This window comes from Lepisosteus platostomus, chromosome 28, assembly GCF_059453375.1.
Source record: "Lepisosteus platostomus isolate fLepPlt1 chromosome 28, fLepPlt1.hap1, whole genome shotgun sequence".
In the NCBI taxonomy this organism is placed as follows: domain Eukaryota; kingdom Metazoa; phylum Chordata; class Actinopteri; order Semionotiformes; family Lepisosteidae; genus Lepisosteus; species Lepisosteus platostomus.
In genome coordinates this window covers 904,258-929,724 of record NC_142638.1, presented here as the reverse complement: position 1 = coordinate 929,724, position 25,467 = coordinate 904,258, and the positions used below count along the sequence as shown (strand labels likewise).

General features: G+C 41.3%; 1 long non-coding RNA gene across 1 annotated transcript in view; it reads left to right on the top strand.

Moving 5' to 3' along the window:
• Positions 1–5,090: 5,090 nt before the first annotated feature.
• The window catches only part of LOC148638523 (uncharacterized), a 65,604-nt gene continuing 45,227 nt past the window's right edge, over positions 5,091–25,467 (top strand). The window contains exon 1 of the long non-coding RNA XR_015930945.1: positions 5,091–5,179. This is a non-coding gene — a long non-coding RNA (uncharacterized LOC148638523). The remainder of the gene's footprint in view (positions 5,180–25,467) is intronic.

Here is a 25,467-nt window from a genome sequence, read left to right as displayed (position 1 = left end):
TAAACAGGTTCACACTGATTGTTGAAAGCTTAGGAAAAGTAGTCATGTCCACATTACAAATTAAAATTTTTCTTAATTCCATTTTTACAGTTACGCTACGAACTTGTGCACAGCAGGTGAATTTGAGGTCATTTTGAAAAAAAAAAGATTTATCGCCCACATTACTAAGATTTAACGCAGGTTTTATACTTTCAAAAAATTAAATGATGCAGCAGATTCATGTTTTCTGAAGTCGATGAAATCTGTGCTCTAGATAGGTCACCCGTCTTTACAAAGTTTCAATTTCTGACATTTCACAGCTGTTAATCAGGGTTTGGATTTATGGAGGCACATATCTGCCCACGCATTCTAGAAATTGATCTCTGCATTACTTAAAGTAAGTAATGTGCCCCCAAAAATTCTCTTCCCTAGTGTAGTCTAACTGGGCAAAGTACTGAAACACTTCACCAATTGATCCCAGAATGCAGTGCGATTTGTTGACTTTCCCCAAGCCCACACTGTAGATAATTAGCCTCCTCCAGGTGGCATGTCTTCAAGACAGACAGTACTGCTATGTTTGTGCCTTCCCCTTTTTGTGCTTGGTGTTGTTTGAGCTCTGTGTGTACAAAAGAGAAATGCGTTTTGACTCTAAAGGCTGAAGGGAGGAATGCTGAAGGGCACATTATCTAGTCTGGGTGCTCCTTGACACCAGAAATTCTGAAATAGCAGCTTCAACGGCTTCATCTGTTGCTGGCGAGGATGAAATTTAACTTTCAGTAAATGTTGCTGTCTCCATCGCAGTCTGTCAGCTAAAGCAAATTACCAGTCTTGAATAATTAAGCTGTTCTAGAGTGACATCCTCATTGAGTGGCTTCTTGCTGTTCAAGGCAACTCGTCTGGGAAGGAAGGACCATTTAAACGAACAGCATGCATCTTTGACACTGTGAGTTCAAGCACGGACAGAACACACAGAGAATTTCTGAAGTAATTTGCATTTGTACAATGTGTTCACTGAGCTGGAATTGAGCTATTTCAAAGATCTGAATTAAACCTAATACGTTCCTTTCATTTTTTATGCACTTCAAGTGTGACAGATTGTTCCGAGGAATACTTGTATTGATATGTATATATCAAGTACGTTCAAAGTTCAGTAAATGCATATAATTCATGCACATTTTTCTAATACTTTCCATAACCTTGGCTGGAATAGAAGTCAGACTTCCTGGTCTTGATTGCTTGCAGAATTAGCACTGTTCTTTTACATGGGCACCACACCAGCAGTGCTCCAGTCTGACTGCTACGGCTGTCTAGTCTATGTTCTTTGCTTTTCCCTAAACCTTTGGCTTTTCCATTATCTATCTCTTCACAGGAACTCCGAATGTCCAGTGTTCACAAATGACTCTTCACTTGAATTACAAGATCTGGGTCTGAGCAGTAGTCTAGTCTGACAGAGGTGCGTCAGACTAGACATCTTATGTGTCACTGGTGTTTTTCATCTGCCTCAACTAAGGAAAAGATCCATGAATGATTTGAATGGCAAAGGCGTTTTTTGAAAAAGACTTGTCTTAGCAGCTATAACTCGATGCATTACGTCTTGGGCAAGGCTGCCTTTTGGATGATGGGGGTCAGCAGGGCTCCTTCAGGAACTGGTGACCTGTGAAAAGAGAGCAGAAGCAGCTGAAGGCCATGCATTACTGGGTCTGACTTGTGTTTGACACAAACAGGGCCGAAGATGCTTTGTGCAGCTAAAGGGAGAGAAAATGGGCTCTTTAATCGAAGGGGAAGCCTGAGGCTTTCCTGAATATGCATTTTCACTTTTTCCTGCAGCAATCCGGGAAGAAGTAGATAGATTGGGTTCTGTGCTGCCAGCTTTCAAACTCATTATACCGCAAATGGAGTGGCTGTGACACTCCAGCATCAGGCTCTCCTCTCTGAAGACACCTACACTGGGAGGAAAGAGAAAACATAACAGAAGGAACACAAAACACTATTATGGCAACCCAGCAATTTGAGAAGCTTTTTCAGCAGTGCTGGAGTACTACCTGAAAAGAATTAAGCTTTCTCAGGGTACTTTTTACTGAAAGGAGCAAGACTGTTTATACTTGTGCTAATCTGAGTTCCTTACATTTTTTTTTTGTTATACCTATTTATTCTGGATTAAGAATGTCAAGACGTTTAAACAGCTCTGCTCATTTGATATGCCCTGGAAAGAAGATTCAGTGGGAGCTGGAGATTAGTTCATGTCCCCTGTGCCCCAGAGCTGCACGTCAACAAATTCACCTTGAAGACCAGTTATGGGTCTCTGGCAGGTTTGCATCAGGAAGGTATCAAGGAAAGTCCACATTACTAATCTGACTGTGTCTAAAGCAACTTGCATTTATACCCATTTATAGAGTGCGTTTCCGCAAGGTGCCTTGGTCAAAGGTGCAACAGAAGTACTCTGCGGAGGCTTCGGGATCAAATCCCTTCATTTCCACTCCCATTCCTGCGCATTGCTGCATCGCCTGCCTGATGATGTTATAAGTATGATGGCATTGATCTAATAGGAGTATCCTGCTCCTGTAATGTCCCGAACAGGAGCTCGCAGGCTGGTTACGTTACAGTTGATAGACTCAAGATCCGGCCACTCACTCCTTGTTTTGTAGAGGATGTGCATACGTTATCTGGTACATTGTGCATTATGGGAAATGCAATAACCAAAATTCTTATTTTAAAAGGAAATCATCCATATATCAGGGTACTTTATCCTCAAACAACCATTTATGATTAACTGAGGTCTTTTAAATCTCCATTTGAACAGAAAAATACGTTTTTTGAAACTGAGCAGTGGCTCTTTGAGATTATTCCCCGATGTTTGTTTGAACAGTGGTGCATCACAATGACTGGTAAATGTTGGCATTAGCATTTTGGCATTTCAGGTAACGCTGTGTGCCTTCTGTTTGTGCAGGACCCGAGAAGACTTTTTTTGTTCCAAGGTAGGGATGTTCGATTATTTTTTTTGCCATATTTGCTTTATCTTCTTCCTGACACAACCCTCTCATTTGGCCCTGGCTCACTGTCACAGCACCAGCTGAACAAGATGTTTTGATGAATTTGTTGGTTTTAAACCAAATCCAACCAGTTAGTACAGTAACTACTCTGCTCTAAAAACAGATACCTAGAGAAGGCTGTTCTGTACAGGGCACAGAGAGCACACTTGTAGATCAGACTAATCTTACAGGGAGTTTATTAACTTCTGATTTGTGCGGCACCGATGTTAACCGGACAGGATACTGCTCATTGGGGTGGTCCTTCTGGAGGGCTCCAGGAGCCGAGGGACCCAGCTGCCCAGGTGGGGCCCGAAGACGAGACCTGTAGGTCAGCTCTCAGAGTCCCGCAGCCTCTGGACAGCACAGCTCAGGACAGAGCCCCTGGGGGCAGCCCAGGCAAAGCACAGAGCTGCAAAACAGGACCTGGATGGGCTCCGCCGGGAAATGCCTCCAGAGGCAGGAGGCAGAAAGGAGAGCGAACGGTGGGAGAGAAGCTGAATAGAGGTCTGGCAGAGGCCGTCCGAGACGAGCTCCAGGAGAGGGCTGGCCAGAGGCGGCTGGGCTCAGGGGTGTGAGGAGGCCGTGCGGACGGGGAGAGCCGAGCCAGTGGCAGGAGGAGACCTGGGCCCACAGGCAGGCCATGGTGAGCGGGGGCTGTCTGAGCTGAGCCCCGGGAGCCGGCCGGCTCCGACCCCCCGGAGTAACGGCCACCGAAGAATCAGAGCGAGCACAGTGGTCTGAGAGGGAAGGGGACCGGCGTGTGGGCAGCACTGCCAGGTTGATGATTCAGAGGCGCTTCTGGATCCTACAGGGAGAGGGATGACTGAATAACCGAAGGCCAATTAGTGATGGAGAGAAGCCACTGCAGGACAGTGGGTGTAATAAATGAAAATGACCTTGCTTGTCACCGGCCTTGTGTTTTTAAAATGCTCGTATTCTTGTCCCTTTCCTTATCTGGGGACATGAAGGGATGGGAGGTTTCAAGCAGTCTTTGCAGAGGTCCTTCAGTTCCCCCAGAAAGCTGCAAAACCATGGTACTGATGTGGGAAATACAGTATTCCAGAGCACATTGAGCCATCAACACACAGGATTATTATGACTCAGTTCATGTGTACATAGTGATTCCAGTGGGTCGGCACAGTGGTGAGTATTCCTGCCCTGCAGTTCTGGGACCCTGGGTTCAGTCCAGTAGTCCATCTACTGCGGGAGAGATGCATTTTAGCACAGATCAAACCATCTAGAGTTGGTACAGTAATATTTTCAGTGGATCAGAAGTATTAAGGTTTTGCATAATAGCCAATTAAAATCTTTTAACAAACTATTAAAATATTGTGGAAATTATCCAAGCTTTTGAGTGTCGAACGGAAGAAATTGCGATATGACAGGCCAAAAATATATTGGCTTTCTGACCTAAACAAAAATTAGGTTGACATGGAAAATATTACTTTAGTTTTCTGTAACATAACAATGAACGTAATGAGGATCACCGATGCCTCCAGGACGCTAAAATGCGATTTTCCTCATTCAGACACATATTCTGCCATTCTTTGAATTCATTGCTCAGTGAACCCTAGAAGACCCAGTACAAACCAAACAAATCTGAAGTCATGCAAAAACGAAATCTGTGTTGACATACAGAACATATGGGAATAATATCCCAGGGAAAACGAAAGATCCCCTTGGGCGCGTTCAGCACGGATTACTTTCCTTCTCCTGTTTTCTGCTAAATGTTTCCAGTCCATAACTATTAACGTAGTGTTTTTTTTTTCTAATTAGATGCATATATTAGATTTGGAGGGGAAAAACAATGTCCCTTAATGTTTCTCCCGCTTACATTTGTAATATAAAATTACTTCTGTGACGTCCGCTGGTTAATTGGAAATGCCTAACAGCCCGTGTATCTGAGATGAAAAGGCCGTTGTCTTTTATCTGCCCAGAGGTAAGTGTGTTTGTCTTTGATATTGTACATTATTCTCTCATCTGAAGTGCGCAAACAAACTGGAAGGCAGGCCGTTTCAAGCGCCAGGAGCTGCTGCGCTCCCTTACCCTGGCCGGTAGGAGGCGCTTTTGTCACTTCCGAGATTTCCGCTGAGCTCTGTGTCGGCGCACTGCTGATACTTTCACGTTACACATTCTTAAGAAAACAAGAGGAAGGTCGCTTCGCATTGAAGGTTTGTGCCGTCATTTCGGTTTAAATGCGATGCATGGAAAAAGCTTGTTGATTCTGCTTGAGATGCAGCTGTAGGACAGTCTTTAAAACAACAAAGGACGTCCCAACTTCCTAACTCCATAAAATATGCACGTAATCGCTGTATCAATGTTAGAGCTCTGAGCAGCAGCAGGAGACGGCTCCAACGGAGGGAGAAGGGGGGGACATTCTTGCAGTTTGAATGAATTTTCCCAGTCTTCCTGTAAGAGCAATTATAGTTCACAGAATTTCTTCACAGACCTAATTGAGACGCGAGCACACACGAATCACAGCTATCCAGACGCACTGTACTCCGACGGACAAGGTCGGAGAACGAACTGGGATATTAATCAGATAGGTCAACTTGCAAAACCAATAACTTCGGAACTCTTAAAAATATGTATAAAATAACAATTAAGACAAGTGCATCTGCTATACTTCGAAGGGAACATTGATAGAATGTGGGGGGAAAATACACAAGCTTTTTTTTTCACTGAAGCAAGGGTTTATGTGCAATATTTTTAGAGCATTTACAGTTTTATGCTTACTGAGTCCATCAAACATTTGGAGGCAATGAGGTTTCGCAACAGATCTTGTTAATCCACGCATAAACTGATTTTCCTTTGATTGTCATTTGATAGAATTCCGAGAGTGAAATGATCTTAGTTAGAGACACACAGACAATTCTGAGCCATTCTAGTTCAAGAATTTAAGTCACTAGTATTTTAAAATAATGAATATTGCATGATGAATTAATAGATTTAATTTCCATGCCATTCAGCTACGGATGCTACACATTTTCTTACATTAAGAGGTTGGTACTCAGTATTTCATGCTATTAAATGAATGTTCTAGTCCAGGGGTCTCTGAATTAGGTCACCCTAAATCACCTCTTATTTAAAGATTAGGAACACATTTAATGTTTCAATGAAATGAGCACTAGTCCTTGAGGAATGAAATATATTCTGATTTGTTCCAAATGATCTCTAAATCGCTTACTTGAACATATCTCTAGTTTAGTTGATCATAAATAATTCTTCCAGACTTTTTGAAATTGTTTTAAAGACTGCCTATGAAACCTGCTGGCCTGAGTCTGTTCAGTACCAGGTGTGGAGACCCCTGGTTTAGACTATAGCCTTCTATGTTTTGTACCATTTAAAATTCGCCACACCCATCCTCTCAAAGACTCCTGCTGGACTGTTGTCATGGTAGGATGAGCCAACAGGGAAGGCAGCAGGTGAGGTTTCTTGAGACCTGCAATCATGTTGCCATCAATCACATCAATCAAACTAGACACTTTGAATGATTTGTTCATCCTGGAGGTGTTGCAAATCGCGGGCTCTCTGATTGTGGCCTATAATAGATGGACTTTTTGGCTGTAATGTTTTGCCAGGTTAGTAATTGCCAGCAGTGAACCAGAAAGTGCTCTGATTAAGTTAGAGCCTCTTTCATACCAATAGCAGAAAGGTATTGTTTTGTTGATAAGCAAAGAATGTTTGAAAAATATAAAAGTAACTCTGCTGATTTTTGCCAGGTGTAGCTTGTAACAGTTACCTCAGTACCTGTGTCCAATCCTCTTTCACTTACGAGGTGATTAAATTCTTATGCGAGTTGCTCGTGATTATCATAGTCATTTCTGAATAATCAATTAACGAGCAGATAACCAATATCCAAAATTAACTTTTTTAAAAATGTGCATCCATTATATGTCTGTGATGCTCTGCGTGTGCGGTATCACTGTAATTTCATTGTCCTGTCCTGAAACATTTACAGAACGACAGTTTGATAGACAAACTGTCAGTTTTCATTTTCTGGGGGATTCTTTTCTTTTTTGTTCTCCTCTCTAGCTTTCCTCTAACATGAGAAGAGCAATTAACAATTATCACTCCTAGGGCATTTCAGTGGAGTGTTGGCTTTTTAGTCTTCACACAGCAATGACCAGAATCACAAAGTGTAACTGAAAATGTGGATTGGTTTTAGATAAGTTTTATTAAAGGCATGCCTGTCTTTCCTACCTTATTCAGGTTTATTTATATGTGCACTTTAATATTCCACATTTTAATTTTCCAGGTTGTGATTTCCTTAAACCTGGCAGTAATCACTGTTAAGAGATTGGGGTTTTTGATCCAGGGCTGATTTTTAACTTTTCTGGATTTTCACTGATAAAACCAAAAGCTCAAGAATCACCAAACAGCATGCAGCAGAGCACTGAGCATAACTAATCTCATTGTGCCTAACCCTCACCTCCCCTCACCCCCAAACAAGTCTAATATAATCATGATCTGCATGTAAATGTGAAATTAAATGATACAGTAACTGGACCTTATAACCATAAATCCTTACAAGCAAGCAGGAAATCCTGAAAACGATTTTATTAATTCACTGTTGAGTATTAAACAGTGCAATGTGAGACTGTGTGAACCAGCAATATTGAACTTTGTGTAGGTTCTAAGTCTTGTTCCTCCTTTTGAGACACTGTAACACGGTATTTTAACTTCTAGCACTAGAAAGCGGTTTCCTTGTGGCTGTTCTTATTGTTAAATCCATCTGTAAAAATGGGAATATCCTGCTTGCCAGCGTGCGGACAAATGGGCTGCTGGGTTCTGCCTGGCGGTTCACCACTGCGCCCCCATGCCAGTGAGCTCTTCTCTGCCCCCAGCGGGCAAGCGCCGCGGTCCGAGGATGGCAAGAGTTAATGGGCCCTGGCAGCTTCCGCAGCAGGCGTGCTGGCACAGCAGGGCACACCGCTCGGCGCGTCAAAGACAGCCTGCCTGAGTCAGGGCTGCCCTCCCCCTGGTTAGTCACAGCAGGCTGCTAGACAGCACAGAGTGCAACCTGTGATGTGCGGAATAAGGGGACTTCAGACTTCCTTAAAAAAGGCAGCAACATTCGTAACTCAAGACGTATATATTAGTACACCCATTGCACATGCTAATGTGTTATTATTAACGCACCTTGTTCAAAAAAAGCTGTCTGACTGCCTGACAATTAAAATGAGCTGGTTAGTGACATGAGTAGACAGCCCACGTCAGACAGTATTTCAGAGCCAAACAGGCCATGGGTTTGAGCCATGAAAAAGTACATTATGTCTTTCATTTTGAAAATTACATACAATGTAGATACACGTCCTACAGGAATATTAATATATAGAAGACAATATCTGTGACAGTTGAAAGTACTAGCATATAGACCATTGTATATTATGTAATTCTAGCTAGTCTCGATGAATTGTAGAATATTGTATTATTCCTGTAAGAAACTGTACTAGTATTGAATTCCTTTGGTCTTTGGTCTATATTTTAATTTCCATAGGAAACCAAACCAAAATATTTCCAGCATGACTTCCATAGTTTTTGTACTTTACTCCTCAGAATATTAAATAGCAGTCTTCAGTCTCTGTTTTTACTGATGTGTTGAAAAGATTTATAAGGCAGTTTTACTCAGTTGCTTTTTTGCTAAAGGTCAAGCAAGGATTTCAGAAAGTGATCTGGAAACAAAACAAAACCTCAGATAGATGTGGTGTGAATGGGATTTCTCACGGCTTGTCCAGGACTTCAGAGACAACCTGTTGTTAAGTGTGAAAAAATTCTCAGTTCTTGCTCCACACACTTTACTTTTGTATGGCAGTTCTGAGAATCCCTCCCTGCAGGGCTACTCAAGAGCTCGAGGTCTCTGTGGAGAAGAAAGGCCTAAATTACAGCTTTGTTTCTGCCCATTATCAGAGCACTGGCAGACACAGATTAGCTGTGCAGCTTTTCCAGTAAGACTCTGCTAATACTGTTCCTCCTCTGAACAGATACAGCTTGGCTCTGTATCAGCAAGAAACTCATCTCTGTGCAGGGGTCAGGAAACACTCTTACAACAAAGACACTGTTTGTCTGATTTCCTATATGTGTTTCTGTACTAGAAAAAAAAATAAATTGAGCTCTTACTGAAAGTTCAGGATACCCCTAACTCCTGCCAATCACCCACTGCCGGGGATAGGATATATAGGGCATTGGTGTCTATTTCCCAGCATCCACTGCTCCCACAGGGCTTGTTCTACTGTAGGTGCCTGGCGACTCTTCCATATAGGCATGACTTCGGCCCCTAAGCTTCCACACATACTTACAGTACATCTTCATATCCCTTAACACAAAGCTGTGTTGGGCTGTTTTCTGTATGCCTGGAAATCTTTGCTATTAACATTACGTTTTGGATACTGAACCTGCAGTCTGAGGCATCCCATCTAAGGCATCTAAGAAACCCTCCAGTGCGCAGGTTGCAGTGGCAATCCTTTGCCTAGTGGGGGTGCTAAACTCCTTTCCCCAGCATTGGACAGAGCCAACAAGGCAGAAGAGGTCAGTAACACCGTGCAAAAGACTAAAGATTAGCATTTTTAATTAACTGTGGCCTCTTAAAGTTTAGAACAGCACACGCCTTCACATTCATGGTTGGAAATGTTGGGAGTAATAGCAGACTTGGCATCTGTCAGTGAACACTCTTCAGGGCAGATGGCAGCTCTACCATCAGTAACAGCAGATATTGGTATGAGGGGAGGTTCCCTGTCTTTGTTGACAGGGAGCCGCGTGGCCAAGGTCTGCTTGGCTTGGTGCAAGATGTTAGAAATGTGCATTAAAGGTGTTTTTTTCCTACAAAAAGGGCTCAGAACCACTGAGTCAGCTTAAACCTAAACCTGAACGGAGAACTAGTAATGATGTAGTAAGTCTTACATGGCGAGGAAGAACTCAAGAGGTGTGAAATTGGTTCAGTTCTCCCATCTGATCCCCATGTTACTCCAGGATTATTTCCCTTAATACAGCAACCCCAGTGTCACGGCCACAGGCAGAGGTTGATCAATTTTGGCTTCTTCTGCCTCTTTCTCCCTCGTTCAGGTAAGAGCATCTGTTCCTCAGGGTCCTCAGGGTCTTGAGTCGTGTTTAGTTGAAGTAATTAGATAAGTACTCAATGAAAAAGGTTAGTTTATCTGTACTACATAAGGCTTCCAATATAAAATAAACTCAGAAATGCCCTGTACAGCTTCATCTAATGGACTTTCTTTATAAACAGCAGAAGAAGGACTTTCAATACACACTTTTCAACCCCACCCTTTTTCCCATAAGCCAGTTAACGTCCAAGTATCTGTCTTTGGACTGCGGGAAGAAACCCATGTGGACATGGGGAGAACATGCAGACTCCACCCAGACAGCAGCCCAGGTCTGGAATTCAGCCCAGGACCCCAGAGCTTCATGGCAGCAACGCTCACCACTGCGCCACCATTGCCGCTACAAGTAAACATTCTATTCTAAATCTAACATGACATTACAGACATCCACCCATGCATATCGATTTCACATCACTCTTCCAGGAATCCACACTGTACCAGCACCCTGTAAATGGACACCCCTCAGTCACACTAATCCATATACATCACCCCTCACTTATGCACATAACCCACCGATTACACTTACCCAAAAAACACTGCTCCCTCATTTTGAACTCCTGGACTGAATATGGGATACCAGAATCCCTTGTTTTCTTAAGTGTACCCTGAGGGACCCTTAAACGTCTGTTTGAAGGCATGAGCTGATATTCATCCTGTGGAACAATGAGGGATCAGAGGCAATACTAACAGATAATCTCAATAAAGTTGTTTGAAAACTCTCCACAAATAGCTGCCCCACAACCTGCTAACACCTCCCTCTTAGCTTTGTGTTGCACAGAAAGACTGTTATACCAGAAGGCTATTCCACACTGCATGACAGTCTGTACCACAGAACTGAAAAACATGGACAGCATCTGAGTACTGACCCTAAAAGCCTGTAGGCTGCAAGTGAGTAAATTCCTTGTTATACTTTATTACAGAGAGTCAACATGTGCCTTCCAAGGTAGATTAGCATCAATTTTTCAGAGATATTTATAGGATATAATTTGCTTAATGGACTCATGAATTATGAGTGGGGAAGGATATTCATCATGTTCAAGATCAAAAGACAATTTCTTCTGGTTTTCTAGTACATTGTATTTATATTCAAGGCATGCTGAATACATAAACAAAACTGTTTACAGTATTCAGATGTAGGTAAGGTCATCATTCATCAGAGAAACTAAGGTGGAATAATAAGCACAGTAAAATACTCAGTGGTCTGTGTGACAGAGAGAATAGTAAAATTGAGTACAATTTACCGAGATCGGATACAGATAGATATCTCCCACAGCCTGATGGAAAAATCTTTCTGGTGGTTTCCTGATATACCATACTAAGCTTGTACTGTGTAGGATGCCTCAAACATGGGGTTATTCTGAGTTTCAAGGCAGTTTCATTAAAATGAGCTATCAGTTATCAATAGATACTGTACTTAATGGAAATGCAAGTACAGATGGTCGTGGCCATATTTTATTCCAGTTACACAGTAGAGATGTCATCTGCCATTGCCTTAATATGCTCTTTGAGTTTTCGTCGTTTAGGAACAAGCTCGTTTGCTGAGCACGTGAGGTCATCTGAAGGTCTCAAGTCCACAGAAATGCAGGACAGATTTCATCTAGCACTCTTCGAGAAGCTTCCACAGATTTAATTCCTGCTTTCCCCAGAACTATAAACCGATTTGCATGGTTATCACGCATAGAAAATTTTTCTCGGTTAAAAAAAACTGATGAAGTTATATTTCACGGCATATAATATGCTGAATAGAGCAGACACCGTGCTGGTGGGAAAGCGATTCCTCCTTCAACACATCCTTGGAATTGTTCCCATTAGATTTACAGTGTCATTCATGTTATACAATATGAGGAACAACATTTTACCATATTTTGCCAGAAAATCTCTCCAAACCTCGTTCTAATGATGAGAGGTGAGATATTAACACTGCTTCTTATTCTCTGGTGTTCGTAAAAAACAAAAACAGTCTTATTATTTCTTTCTGTGAAGTTAAAGGTTAAAACATGAACATGTCTTAGCCTCCTGTTGTTTGAGTCCTCCTTTGTTAGAAATCACAGCCTATAGAAGTGGAGAGATATGATAGAAATGATAGAAATACTGTACAAACAATGACTCAAAATTTCTACAATGACTGCAGTGTTTTAAAAACCGTTTCATTTGTTACTCTTGGAGATTCAAGGGAAAGTGTTTTCTGCCCCAGTGGTCTACCAAGATATCCTCTATTATTGAAAGGGACATCTCAAGTTGTATGCTGCATTCTGTTGTTTCCTTCAGTGAACACTGAATGGCTCAACAGACAAGTCACATAAGGATTTTCTATTTCGTATTTTTTCCCCACTTCTCTCTTCCTCCCCTTCTTTATTTTGAGGGAACTGGCGGTGTGGCGGTGAAATATTTTAAGCAGACACTTGTCAGAATAGCAGCGCAAGTGTCCACTTCTGTCTTCCTGTCGGGGCGTTCAGGGCTGGTGTTGGCTGAGAGAGGCTCCTCAAGTGTCCACTTTGTTTCGGGCACTAAGAGCAAACAGCAGCAGGCGGGGTGTGGAGCTGCACAACAGAGGAGTGTGGGGCCTCCTGGAAAGAACCTTTCACTCTTGTAAAAGCAGAATCTGCATCCTTAAATTCCACATGTACTGTAAGTGTTATGGGACTGAGGTGTAACCATCCTCACACTCAGACTGGTGCTCCAGTTTGTGCTCAGCAGCTCCTCCCAGCAGTATAGATGTCTGGCTCTCTGCATTTATCTGCAGCAGGTCCTCCTTAGTACACAGGCTGAGCTACCAGATCCTGTCCAGTCAGTCCATGTTCAGGATTTACCTGCAGTTGTTTGATTCACATGACTTATGAGGCAGGTGCAAATTGTAACATCCCTGTCTGTACTCTGTGTGGTGTACATTGTGCACGAATATACAGGACAGGTTTTTCTTTATTGTTGGTGAACAGCAGAAGCTGATGAAGAGGTTGATCATACATCCCCAGATATACTACTTTTGGTAGCATAAAATATCTCCACTTCTATAGTCCAGGGTGGGATTTCTAGTTTCCCAGCTCACATCCTTTGTTTGCCAGGACAGGCTCCAGACCACCAGTACTCTGAACTGGATAAGAAGTTCTTGAAAATGATGTGATAACATGTGATTGAGAGATAGAGGTTTCTAAAAATGTGAGTACTAACCAAAGCTTTATTTCCTTTTATAATTCAACTTGCGCTGAATTGTTGCCCACGTTAATGACCCTTGTAGTGTAATTATCCCCTAATGTAGATCTGTCAGAAGAAGATGAAGAGATACTACTGCAAGGGCAGGAGAATCGCAGAGCTGGAGTCAACTTTCAAGATAACAGTTTATGTTCCAAGGGAAGGACTTAAGGGGTGTCAAGTTTATCAGGAATGAAGACTATTATATGAAAACATCTGCAACTTTCTTCTAAAGGATTATTCTAAAGGAAGAGATACAGCAGAGCTCAAAAATAGATTTTAACAAGATCGTGTGCCAGATAACAAAATGTCCTCTTAGGAGCCCTGAAAATGCCACTTTGAAAGGTCGAGAATGAGACGATTTTTCTAGTCTTGTTGCTCATGCTCCTAACATGCTTATGTGCTTTGTGGTTTCTATTATCCTGTACAGTACGTTCTAATTTAACACCAGTTTTCTTCTGCTTTTCTACACTTTGTTCTCATGTTACTAAAGTGCCACAGAATAACATGATGTTTCATCCAGAATATTACCTCAACAGCCCTTATGAAAGTATGAATTATAATAGACTATGCTTCACTCTTTATCATAGTTTAACTGCAGTTTCACACTCCTCTAATACAATGGACTGTCATGTACAATAGCAACCATTTCTTGGAAACATTTATCATAGTGTATCAGTTTTCCCACGTTATGTGTAGTGTACTGTAGCTCATTACAGGCCTGTTAATGCCATAGTAAAACACAGGAGGGCTATGGTAGAAACATGGTAAAATTGCAAAAACTTTAGGGAAGTTTACCAAGGTAAACTTGTGTACAGTGATTATCTTGTCTATTTCTCTAGAGATCAATTACTGTCACAGCAATCCTTACTTAATGCATGTGGGCCTCTTGTGGTCCTATTGGCAACAGAGTGCCTAAGGGAAACAGCCCGGTCACTGACAGGTAATGTCTCCAGTATTTTTAAGGACCGCAGCCTGGGGAGAAAATGAATTAATGGGCTCAGAGGGATATTACAGACAAGCCTGACCTTTCTATGAACAAGGGCTACAAATACCAGCCTGTATAGTTTGAGAGCTACACTGAGTGAGCTGAAAATGGTTTTATTACCAAAGCTGCAATAGTCTCTGATGCCAAGTAATAGTTCCATCCTTTTCAGAGAGATGTTTCTCTTTAATGCATTGGTCGAATTGCGTGACACAGGTATTGCTTTCAGGATTCTCCTGCCATGCAGTTTGCCTGCTATGCCTTAGTGAAAGACATTTTATGTATTTTTTTATCCCTGATAAATCACAAAAATACTGCTACAGGTGTGTGACAAAAAATGTTGTTAAGATTATAACAGCAATAAACTTTATTTTATATAGAACCTTTAAAAGTACTTTACAGTAAGAAAAAGTTAGATTAAAAAAATGAGGAAGATTAAAAATAGTTTAGAATGCTTTAGAAGATGCAAGGGGCAGATGAAGACACCAGTTAAATAAAAAGGCTTTTGGAGTCTGGATTTCAAAGCACTCGGGGTGGGTGACTCTCTGACACCCTTGGGGATAAATTCAAGAGCTTTGGGGTGCAGCAGGAGGAGACCCTGTCACACTTAGAATGAGCTTGGGGGACAAACAGCACAAACGCGCAGCGTTTTCCTTGAGCTCATTTCTCCTGCAAATGCTGTGGCCGGGGCTGGTTAACTGTAAATCAACCTGCCATGTTATTATCCATGAGGAAGGAACCCAGGGCGGTATTGACGTTCTTGTTTTTAGCTACAGTGTCAGAATATCATTGTGGGTTTTTTTTCTTTAAATCGTTTTTCAAGTGCGGTCCATCAGTCACCACCCGATTCGCCCCCTAAGGAAGAGAGAAATAGAATCTCACCATAATAACTGCTGTTCCTCAGTAATTGCCTGGCCCTTAGGACAGGGACCTCATTGGCCTTCACACTATTACATTTGCTAGGACATATATAATATGCTGCACTGTGTGGCCTCCTTCTTTAATAAATGTTAGATGTCTTGGTGTTCTTTATTAAATTATGAATCAATAAAAGAGAGAGAAACTAATGGGATTCAAAAACGCATATCTCTTTGGAAATAAAAGGAGGTTTTCAAAGGTGCTTTTGCAAAATCCTTAATAGAAAATCTCCACGGCAAATTAAGATTGCACTGTTTCTCAAAGTGGAGCAGCCCAGTGGCCAGCATTGTTGCCTCACAGCGCTGGGGCCCTGGGTTCAATTCTAGACCTGTGGTGCTCTCTACGTGGAGTCTGTATGTCCTTTCTGCATTTGTGTACTGTAGGTTTCCTCCAGGTGCTCCAATTTGCTCCCACTGTCTAAAAGCATACTTGTAGGTTAATTGGCTTCTGGGAAAACTGGTCCTGGTGTGAGTGTGTGTCTGTGTGTGCCCTGTGAGGCACTGGCGTTCTGTCCAGGGTGTACCCTGCCTTGTGTCTGTTGCTTGCTGGGATAGGCTTGGACTCCCCCTGTACTGTTGTCGTTAGTTTGCAGTTTAACTGCTGCCAACATGTATGTACAGTACCTATCTACCTACAAATCTACCTTTAAATCTTAGATGTATTCTTTCATGGAAATGGCTCTTATGGAAGACATACAGCTACAGTGAGTTTCACTTGTGCAGAAATGGATGCCATTCTGTTTTTTCTCACCTGCAGATATTTTCAGTTGCCCCATTTTTCTGCTGTGTGAGCTTTGTGGTTTTTTCTCAAGTGATGCTGTTTTGATTTTAAGGTTAATTTGGATTTTCAAAAAGAATAACAAATGTTCAGAACAGTTTGTTTTGAACTGAAAGTTTTTCTGACAGTGGGGTTGTCCTCATTTCTACCCGGATCCAGAGCAATGTCAAGTCAGTGTACAATTTCCAGCCCAAGACCATTACCTATAGCAGTCTTTAAATCTTTTGAATGCACAGTAGTGAAGCTTGTTTCTGGCATGTGTGCTTCTATATAGGCCACCAAAGCAATTTTTTTTTGTTTTCTGAAGGGTGGAGGAATTATCTGTCATCCCTGGTGCCTGATTTCAATTTTAGGAGATCTTAATGTTGACATCTACACTGCCTTTTCAATACCAGTCTCAAACCCACTTTTATATTGTACAGTTGTACAACACCTTGAGATGACTCACCATGAACAAAGCCGTATAGAATGCAAAAATGATTAATGTTTGTTTAACAATAAAGGAAGAAAAACACTGAAAAATTAGTTTAAGGCACAAAATCCATAAAATACAAGATTGACAGAAAATGATTTGATAATAAATTTTGTATACTTCACATCTTCCAAGTCAATATCTAGGCTTCTAGACAGCCAGCATGCTGCCTAAAATAAAATTAGGCCTGTCAGAGTTAATCAAATCTCAAGCATGATTATTATCCACTCCAGAGAATTAAATATGTTTGCCTTTTGCCAAAGGTCCAATATTGGGAAATGGCCCTGACCCCAGATTCATGAATAACAATACTCTCGAGTCTCTCGAGCCAAATTACATAACTCTTCCCCTGCTGCACTCCATTTTATTAAATGCATAAATTAAATGAAATATTGAAATACAGATACATAGCATTTAACATGGTAAATGAAAACAAGGATGAGTACAATATGATTTTTTTACATTTGCTATAAACCAAACACCTGACATTGGATCTGCAGTTGAGTTAGTTTTTAGATTTTAAAAAACAAAGTTGTTGTTATATTTCTATGGAAATGTCAGTAAAAAAGCTAATTCTATAGAAAGTTGCATAAAAGAGAGTTTGCTAACATTAACCATCGCCACTAGACAAATCTCAAGACATTATAGTTGTTGATTATGCAGCTGGTTTGATTTTTTTTAGTTTAAGAACATCCTGAAATGATTAATTTACCCAGTCTTAAAACAATTGTTTCACATCTATAAGTAATTTAGGCGTGCACAGTTCTTTATTGTTCTGCCAGAGCAGTTAATTGAAATTCAAGCGCTTTGAAAAAAGTTACAAATCTGTGAGAATCTTAATCCTTTTACAGTTGGAAGAAGTTATATAGAAAATGGTGAAGACCTGATTTGCACCTACTTTAAATGAACTTATTTTCCAGCCAAATCTTCATTTGAATCACTTCATTGAAACTGAACTAGAAAGCAATCGAGTATTTGACATGTACTGTAGCTCATTGAATGGTTCTAAACTTTTAAAAATGATTATCCTGAATTGGGCATGAGTAAAGACAAACTTAATTGCAATACGATGATGTCGATTATAGTAGAAAGGAAAGGTTTAAAGCTAACTAAGATAGATACAAACAATTTCATTGTGTTATAGAGAGTGTTCAAAACACAAGGTATAAAGGGGAATGAGTCAGGGGAGTTTGTGTTGGGTGCGGATTGTTATTTTTGAATTGTATTTTATAATATTAGGTAGCTCACAACGCTGGGGCCCAGTTCCTGGGGTGCTGACTGTGTGGAGTTTGCATGTTTTCCCCCATGGTTACGTGGGTTTCCTCCAGGTGCTTCAGTTTCCTTCCACAGTCCAAATACATACTGGTAGGTTAATTGGCTTCTAGAAACAGTGGTCCTGGTGTGAGTGTGTACTTTGTACCTGTGTCCTTTGGTGGGCTGCCTTTTCTTGAGTGTCTCTTGGTACTGTAAAGATGCATTATCCTTGTATTTGTGAGATGTAGGGAAATGAATGACGACTTGAGTTAAGTGGCTCAGGAGTGAGCGGCAGTTTATTTTGGACAATCTGAGACTCTCCTCTACAGAGAGCTGGGATTGCCACCTCCGGAGATCCCCAGCATCTCCACCAGTGGTAGGACTGGAATCGCGAGTCTTGAGACTTCTCAGCTGCCTGCAGGCTTGTAGTGACATGAGCCCCAGCTGTCCCGCGACCTGTGCTGAAGCCTACAGTGTCGAGACGCAGAGCTTCTTCTCAGGGCTGGCTGGAGGAGTGGCTCTGTCCTTCCCTTCCTCCTCTCCCTGGGCAGAGGAGCACAGCTCATTGCTGTGGGCTGCACACGAAAATGAAAAAAATACCAGAACATTTGTCAATAAAATGCTGTAAAATGTTCCATCTTTTTTGTTCCATATTTCTTCCTGGCTCCGTTGTAATAAAAAACAACATTTGCTATGAAATACAGCTCAGTTCACACCTAGATGAGGAGGAATGGTGCTGAAATAAGCAGCATATCCAGACCTTGGAGCTTTTTTGTTTAGGTTCCAAGGGATTAATTTACTATTTGATTTGAACAGTTGGAAGTAGAGTAATTGCCTGAGTGTGGCGGTTTAGACAGGGCTCCAAAATGAGTATTTTATGTGCTTATTTTTTGTCATTGTGGACTGTGTAAGTAAAAGCACCTTGTTGTCTTAAAATAAAACTCCTCTTCACGTCGTGGACAAGGCCAAACAGGGTGAGGTGACCGGTGACTGGCATATCAGAGTGTCACGGTAGTTATCAGTATTCAACAATGGAGCTGAAATAAAACTAGTATTAAATAGTTTATAGGTCTTTATGTACTACATACTTATTGTATTCTATAACTTAGAATTACTGTAGCATAATTGCAAATGAAATGGAATTTTGAACTACGCATCTCTGCAGTCATGACTATTTTTTCCAGCAAAGAGAAATTGTCATTGTAATTGTTAATTCTAGCTGGCCAACAGAATAATTAGCACGAAGGTAAATTTGCTGCTAATTATTAGTTGCTCACAACTGCTGAATTTTTTCTGATGGAATGATAGAAGTCTGATGTGATCTGTGATTGCAAATGCTGAAAATTTCCAGTGCATGGTAATATATCCTTAATGCAGTTTTTGTAATCCGAACACACAGTAGTCCCATACATTTGACTAGCTGTATGTGCTCTGCACTGCTTGCTATGTGGAATGTGTAATGCCTTCACAACATATATCTACAATATGGTTAGTCCATTAACTTGTATAAGCTCAGGGTAACTAGCTTCTCCTGTATTACTATCTACTGTATTACTATCAGTTGACCAATGCCTTTATTCAAGGCAACTTGCACTTACTATATTAAATGCATTTAATTTATACTACATAATGTATTTGTCTGCTTGATGTAATATTATAAACATACAGGTACCCGTATCAGGATAAAATGTAAATCTGATTGCAAATATAATATATTGCAAAGGTAAATGCAAATAACATGCAGGATTACAATTGAATAAGAGTGGGTGTGAAGAGTGAGCGTATAGAAGAGCTTAGCAGAGGCTGTTTGTGATCTGCTCTTCTGTTGTCCGCAGTGCCGGATGCTCAGCAGGTTTAAGAGGTGGGCTTTGAGGAGGCACTGGACGATGATGCAGGGTGATGTTTTTGAGTACCTGTAGCTGGTCCTGCTGCAGAAGTACAAGCAGGGGGAATGGGAGAGTCAGGGCAGGACTGAGCAGCAGTGGAGAGTGAGGATAGTGTGACATGCCTTATTTAATTAACAGCAACCACTGCTGGTGAATCACACAGGCAGTACAGTTTAGACCAGCACAGAATTTAACATCTAGCAGGACAGGGAATAAATAATGAGATAGTTAATTTGTTGCAACTGTTGAACTGTTACTGACAGGCTTAGTGCTCTTGTAATATCCAGTTTTTCAATTAAATTGGCCTTGTCATTCGTCAGGCACCCAAATTAATTAAAACCACATTGCAGTAAAAGCAAAATAAAAAGGCAACATTCTTCCTTGAATGATCAATCGACTGTCAGACATTTGTTACTCTACTGCAGTGCTGACATAATTTCATTAGGATTGCAGCTGATGAGATAAAACCATCAATAAAACACATCAAATAAAACTATTCAGAAGCTTCTTCATGTTTGATAAATTAAGAATCTTGAAAACAGACTGTCCATCATCTGGAAGAGTTACTTCTAACATTGCCATCCTAAGGCAAAGCAATCTGAGGAGTGTTATAATGTGTACTATAGAAACTAATTTCTATTGATTCACAATGCACTGTAAACATCAGGCTTTCCTAGGACAGAAAATTGTATCACCCTAATCCAAGATATTACTTTTGAAGTCATATGTCCAGATAAAGATATATATCAGCTGCAAATAATGTAAAAGCAATAAATGAAATGCAAATAGTGGAGACTGGGCAGAGACCTTGAGGTAACCAGATCATCCTCAGTACAGTCAATACACTCAAAGGCTTATAAAGAAGGCTAACTGCATTATGGCACATCTCCTCCACTGGGAGCTGTATCAATCCCCAAGGTGTAAGGGAAATAGATCTAGCAAATTGTTTATCCCCTTTGTAGTTTCAATTTTTGACTAATGTAAAATCCTTTTTGTAGTTTTTAGTATGCTCCTAGAATATTGGTGATGTTGTTACAGTATGCAGAAAGCCTGCACTCCCTATATTGGTCTGTATTCTCATAGAGTTTGGACCTAGAATTTAATTGGACCTTCATGAAAGAACTAATAAAAGATGAAGACAACCTAATTAAACATAACACAAAGGTATAACCTATATTTGGATTGAACTGAATTGACAATCCTCTCCAGAATTTGCGCATACAGTTCTGATTTCATGGTTCCAACAATGATGCCAAGCTGAGCAGCAAACCAGCCCCTGACTATGATGCTCCCAGCACCTTGCTTGAAGGCCAGGATGAGGTTCTTCTGCTTGAAGGCAGCATTTGGTTTTAAGTACACAAAATGTTTCTCGCTGTGGCCAGAAGATTAAACTTTTTTAAATCATCTGTCCAGAGAATATCTTTTGTAGTCTTTTGGATCGTCCAGGTATTCTATGGTGAACTTGAGACAGGCAGCAGTGTTTTCTTCCTGGTTGTCCTCAAAGGAAAACCAGTCCCTTTCAGTCTTTTTTTGATGGCTGATTTGCCAAAGCTAGAGAGGTCTTCAGATCCTTAGATGTTACTTCATGGTGACTTCCTGGATGATTTTCTTTGTCTAGAGGAGATCCTGGCTGGATGACCAGTCCTCAGGAGAGTCTTTGTCATCTTGAACATTTTCAGTTGTGGACTGTCCGACAGTGAATAGATGCAGTCCCAAATGTTTAGTAATCATTTCATAATTCTCTGCAGTCTAATGAGCATCAACCACTCTTTCTGAGGTCCTCTGAAGTCTCTTGATTAAAGCATGATGGTTCCACTAACTTGTGTGGTGGAGATGGATTAAAGGAGGGATGGTGAGGAGACGTGTGAAAAAGAGGGATTTGCATATGATATACAGTCTATAGCTTCAAGTAATGATATCAGGAATGATTATTATTTAGAATAGCTGCAGAAGTTCAATTAAGAACCTCCATTTTCCCTCGGGGATAGTAATAAACTTTCATTTGAATAGAAATTGAATTGATATTTTGTGTATTTTGTCTCCTCACTTCGTCTGCATTTGTTTTTGTTTCTTTTGTTTAGGTATTTGGAGAGACACTGGCTGTTTGGATTAGGGTTCCCAGAAATATTTTCCTTGATTTGCTCTGGTTCTTCCTTCCTCTTCTTTTCCTAAACAAAATCAGTTTATGAAAAATGTTCACTGCTTGTGCCTAGGAATACAGTTTGACCTATTTTCATGGTGTGTGCTGGTGTATTAGGTGGAGGTAGTTTGGGCTTTTTTCTTTGGCTTCGGGCAGTGTATACAGACACTGTAGCAAGATGTTCTCTTTAGGCCTCGAACATACAGTACTGAACATGAAGAAGGTGATGGGATTCTAGAAAAAACTATCCAACCATGTTGTTGGCACAGGTTCTCTGGGGCCCTTCAAGAATTAACTAGAGGAGACGTTATGATCAGAAGACTAAGAGCCGAAAATAAACGAGATGAGACACATGGTCTTTGTTTAAATAGGTGAGTCTCAGGGAAACCGGCACACAAACATAGTTGTAAGGCGAAAGAAAATTTATTTTATTTACAATGTAAGGAGAAATAAACCCTAAAAATGCTGGCTAAGAAGCCAATTAATCTACCGCCGTGTCTTTGGACCACTGGAGAACACCAGTGAGAAGAAGGGAGAACACAGACTCCACACAGATAGCGCCCCAAGTCCGGAATTAAACCCAGGACCCCAGTGCTGTGACGCTGCAATGCTGACCTCCATGCTTACATCCTTGATTGAAATCTGCCCACTTTGCAAAACCCTTAACTTCACGGATGGTTCTCAGGCCTTGGAGGGCGATGAGAAGGGACAGCCCCAGCAGCCTCCCGCCCCGGTTTCAGGGCTGTGACAGCCATTCGGCTGGAGTTGTCAGTTTTGTTTTCCCACTGCATTCTCGCATTTTTCTGACACAATTAACATTTCGTCCTCCCTCCAGCCACTGGTGTGTGGAGGCAGAGACATCCGCCATGAAAGGAAGATACAATTATTGCATTGACCTGTCACACAGCGTGGAGGTGGGTCCCTGCAGACAGGGCGGCCTGGACATCATTACTGAGGAGCAGCGGTGTACTCTTGTTAATGTAACTAGGCAATGTGTCACAGTATTCACTGGTATCAGCAAGGGAGACCACAGGCAGCAAAAGTCAAACATAAAATGTACTGCACCATGACAAAGAAAATGCATGTCAGCAATCTGGCATGATGTAATGGTACAGAGCACATTTATCATGGGGGGGGGTTCCCAAACAAACGCTGAGAATCCATGGATTCTGGGAGAGTCGACTGGCTCATACCCCATGAGAGCTGTGCTCCATGGCACTGGGCCTTGTGCCATGTGTTGGGCAGTGTTGTTTTTAGTGCAGAGGAATATAGACTGCCTGACCTCTCTTATCCATCTAGTCTTAGCACAGTGCAGATAAGAGACATTCAACGTGATGATGTACCCTAACCCTAACGCTAACCCCTTCCCCTGGACCACAATTTAAACAAGGTCCTGATTAGTTGACCATTAAAGATCCCATGCTGCTGCATGTGAATAAGTGTGTTAACCCTGATATCCTAACTTACTCATGCTCTAGTCGAGTTTTCTTTATTTGCATCTGAATGCACTCGATTTGGCAGCTGACACAGTGTTTCACATACAACGCTGAAACTGCTTTATACATTGTGAAACTTTTTTTTTCGTTTGCTGAAGTGAAAGTGAGAATCGTGCCATCCACCTCAAGGGAGCATCTGCTCAGAAGCCGAGATGGAAAGGCATTACATTGTTTTCACATACAACAAGATGAATAGTAGCCATAAATCAATGAGATCCTACAGTCCATTCTGACATGAAGCGAGCAGATAAACAAAATCACTTCCATGTGTGAAATAGAGTCCCATAAGGGTATCTGGAAATTCATTTTGTTTCAGGTTGCAAGGCCTTTCAGGTTATTAAAGGCACCGGGGAATTTCTTGCCATTGAAGACTGGTAATATCAATGAGCGCAGGCTCTCATAGAGAAAACTGGCAAAGCTGATAAGCTGAATAAAAATTCTTGGCATCCTTACTAGCTGTGTCATTTGGGGAGGATGGCATTGATATGAGCCCTTAGCAAGTCTTTGAGTCTGATGAGCTCCAGTCTGCTCCAGCCACTTCAGGCTAGTGAATAGGGTGGCACAAAGTCAGTCAGTGAGGAGAGGCTGTGATTATAGCTGAAGATGTCACCTCAGTAGCCTGGATGTGCTTCTATTAAATACACTCTGATTGTTTTGGAGGACAAGAGTCTGGAAGCACCAAAGCAGAAAATTAAAGAGATCGGTCAGGAGGGTTATTTCTGATAACTAATCCCCGTATATTTTTTTTGTATTTTTTCCAGGACAGCTCTGAATCGCAGCACCATGCAGGCTGCATACAATTGTTGAGTAGGGAAAGTTTTGTTGATTTAAGTCCTCGTCTCCTCCCTGTTCCTAAGGCAGTCTCTCCAGATGCCCGAGAAGACCTCAGCCTATTATTCCTCGCCTTTTCCCGATTCTCCCAGTGGTTCTCCCCCTTCTCTCTCTCAGTGATGACTGGAACATCTCCTCCGTGCTCCAGGGCTATAAATGTACAACTTGCATTCATTCTCCCCTGCTCACATAATTCTTCTAGACTGTTGCCCCTGATCTCCTACCCTATATTCCCTCTCTCTTTCTCTACCGTGGGGCAAATCTCTTCGTAAACATGCCTGCATAAGCCCCTCCTTGAAAAATCTGCCCTTGACCACTGCTCCCCTCTTCCCTCATCACTGTGCAGTGGTACCTTCTCTCGTCCTTCATCAGTATCTTTTCTTTATTTTTCTTTTGATATTAACGGCTGTTACCGTCAAGCCAGAGGTTACAGAAAATTAACCAGGGCGGCACAGTGCCCACGATTTCTCAGCAGTGGTTACCCAGCAACGGGGAGAAATAAGTGGGCTTGATGTGGGGAATTTCAAAACATCTGATACAATTTGTGAACTTCAGACTCAAAGATGCATCAAAATGCTAAAAAAAAAAAGAATTCCATAAGATTCAGAGACTGCTCTCACAACTCAGCATGTATTGTAATCACCGCTGAGTTAACAGATGGTTGTTGCTAATATGCAACTCTATTTTAGTTCCTCTGTCAACTGCCTTCATGACCCTATTGGGGCATTTCAGTGGTGGGAGAGCTAAGAGTAGCGAGTACCCAGACTCTAGATGTGAGATTTAACTTAGTTTTTATACAAGTATCTAAAAAGTCCAAGAATGATCACTGTAGGGTACTGTTATTCACTATGGTTAGATTTATCTTACTCTGCAAGACCAGACTATAGTATTGTAGTACCATACTGTTATGAATCAGAAATACAGTGAACAATGATGTTTTCATACAATACACTCAGGATTCAAAACCACAGTGGAGCAAGATGAGGTGGGGAGACTTGGTCTATGTAAACAGACTTTTTGATTGCAGAATTGGAATTCCCAAAATATTATTGTGGAGGCTGATTCTCAGGGATTTTCATTAAATGATTTGATTATCAGCCCATGCTGTGGATCAAGTAGGATCCTATTGTTAGTTTTGCTGTAAAAGTTGTTGTATAGATCTTAGTGAAGATGTATTATGCAGAAAGACGGGGATCTACAATAAACTTTCCATCAAGCTGATGAAACCCAGCAAGACGAGCTGAATGACCTTCTCTCAGTGGTTACCTTTCTTATGTTCTTATGTGCAATGTGCACTGCAGTGCTTTATTTCTGCGTTGTTTCTCTAGATAAGCTCTTCAGATCAACATTTTCTTTAAAGAAAATGTCTGACATAATTTGGATTAAAATCAGGTGAGAG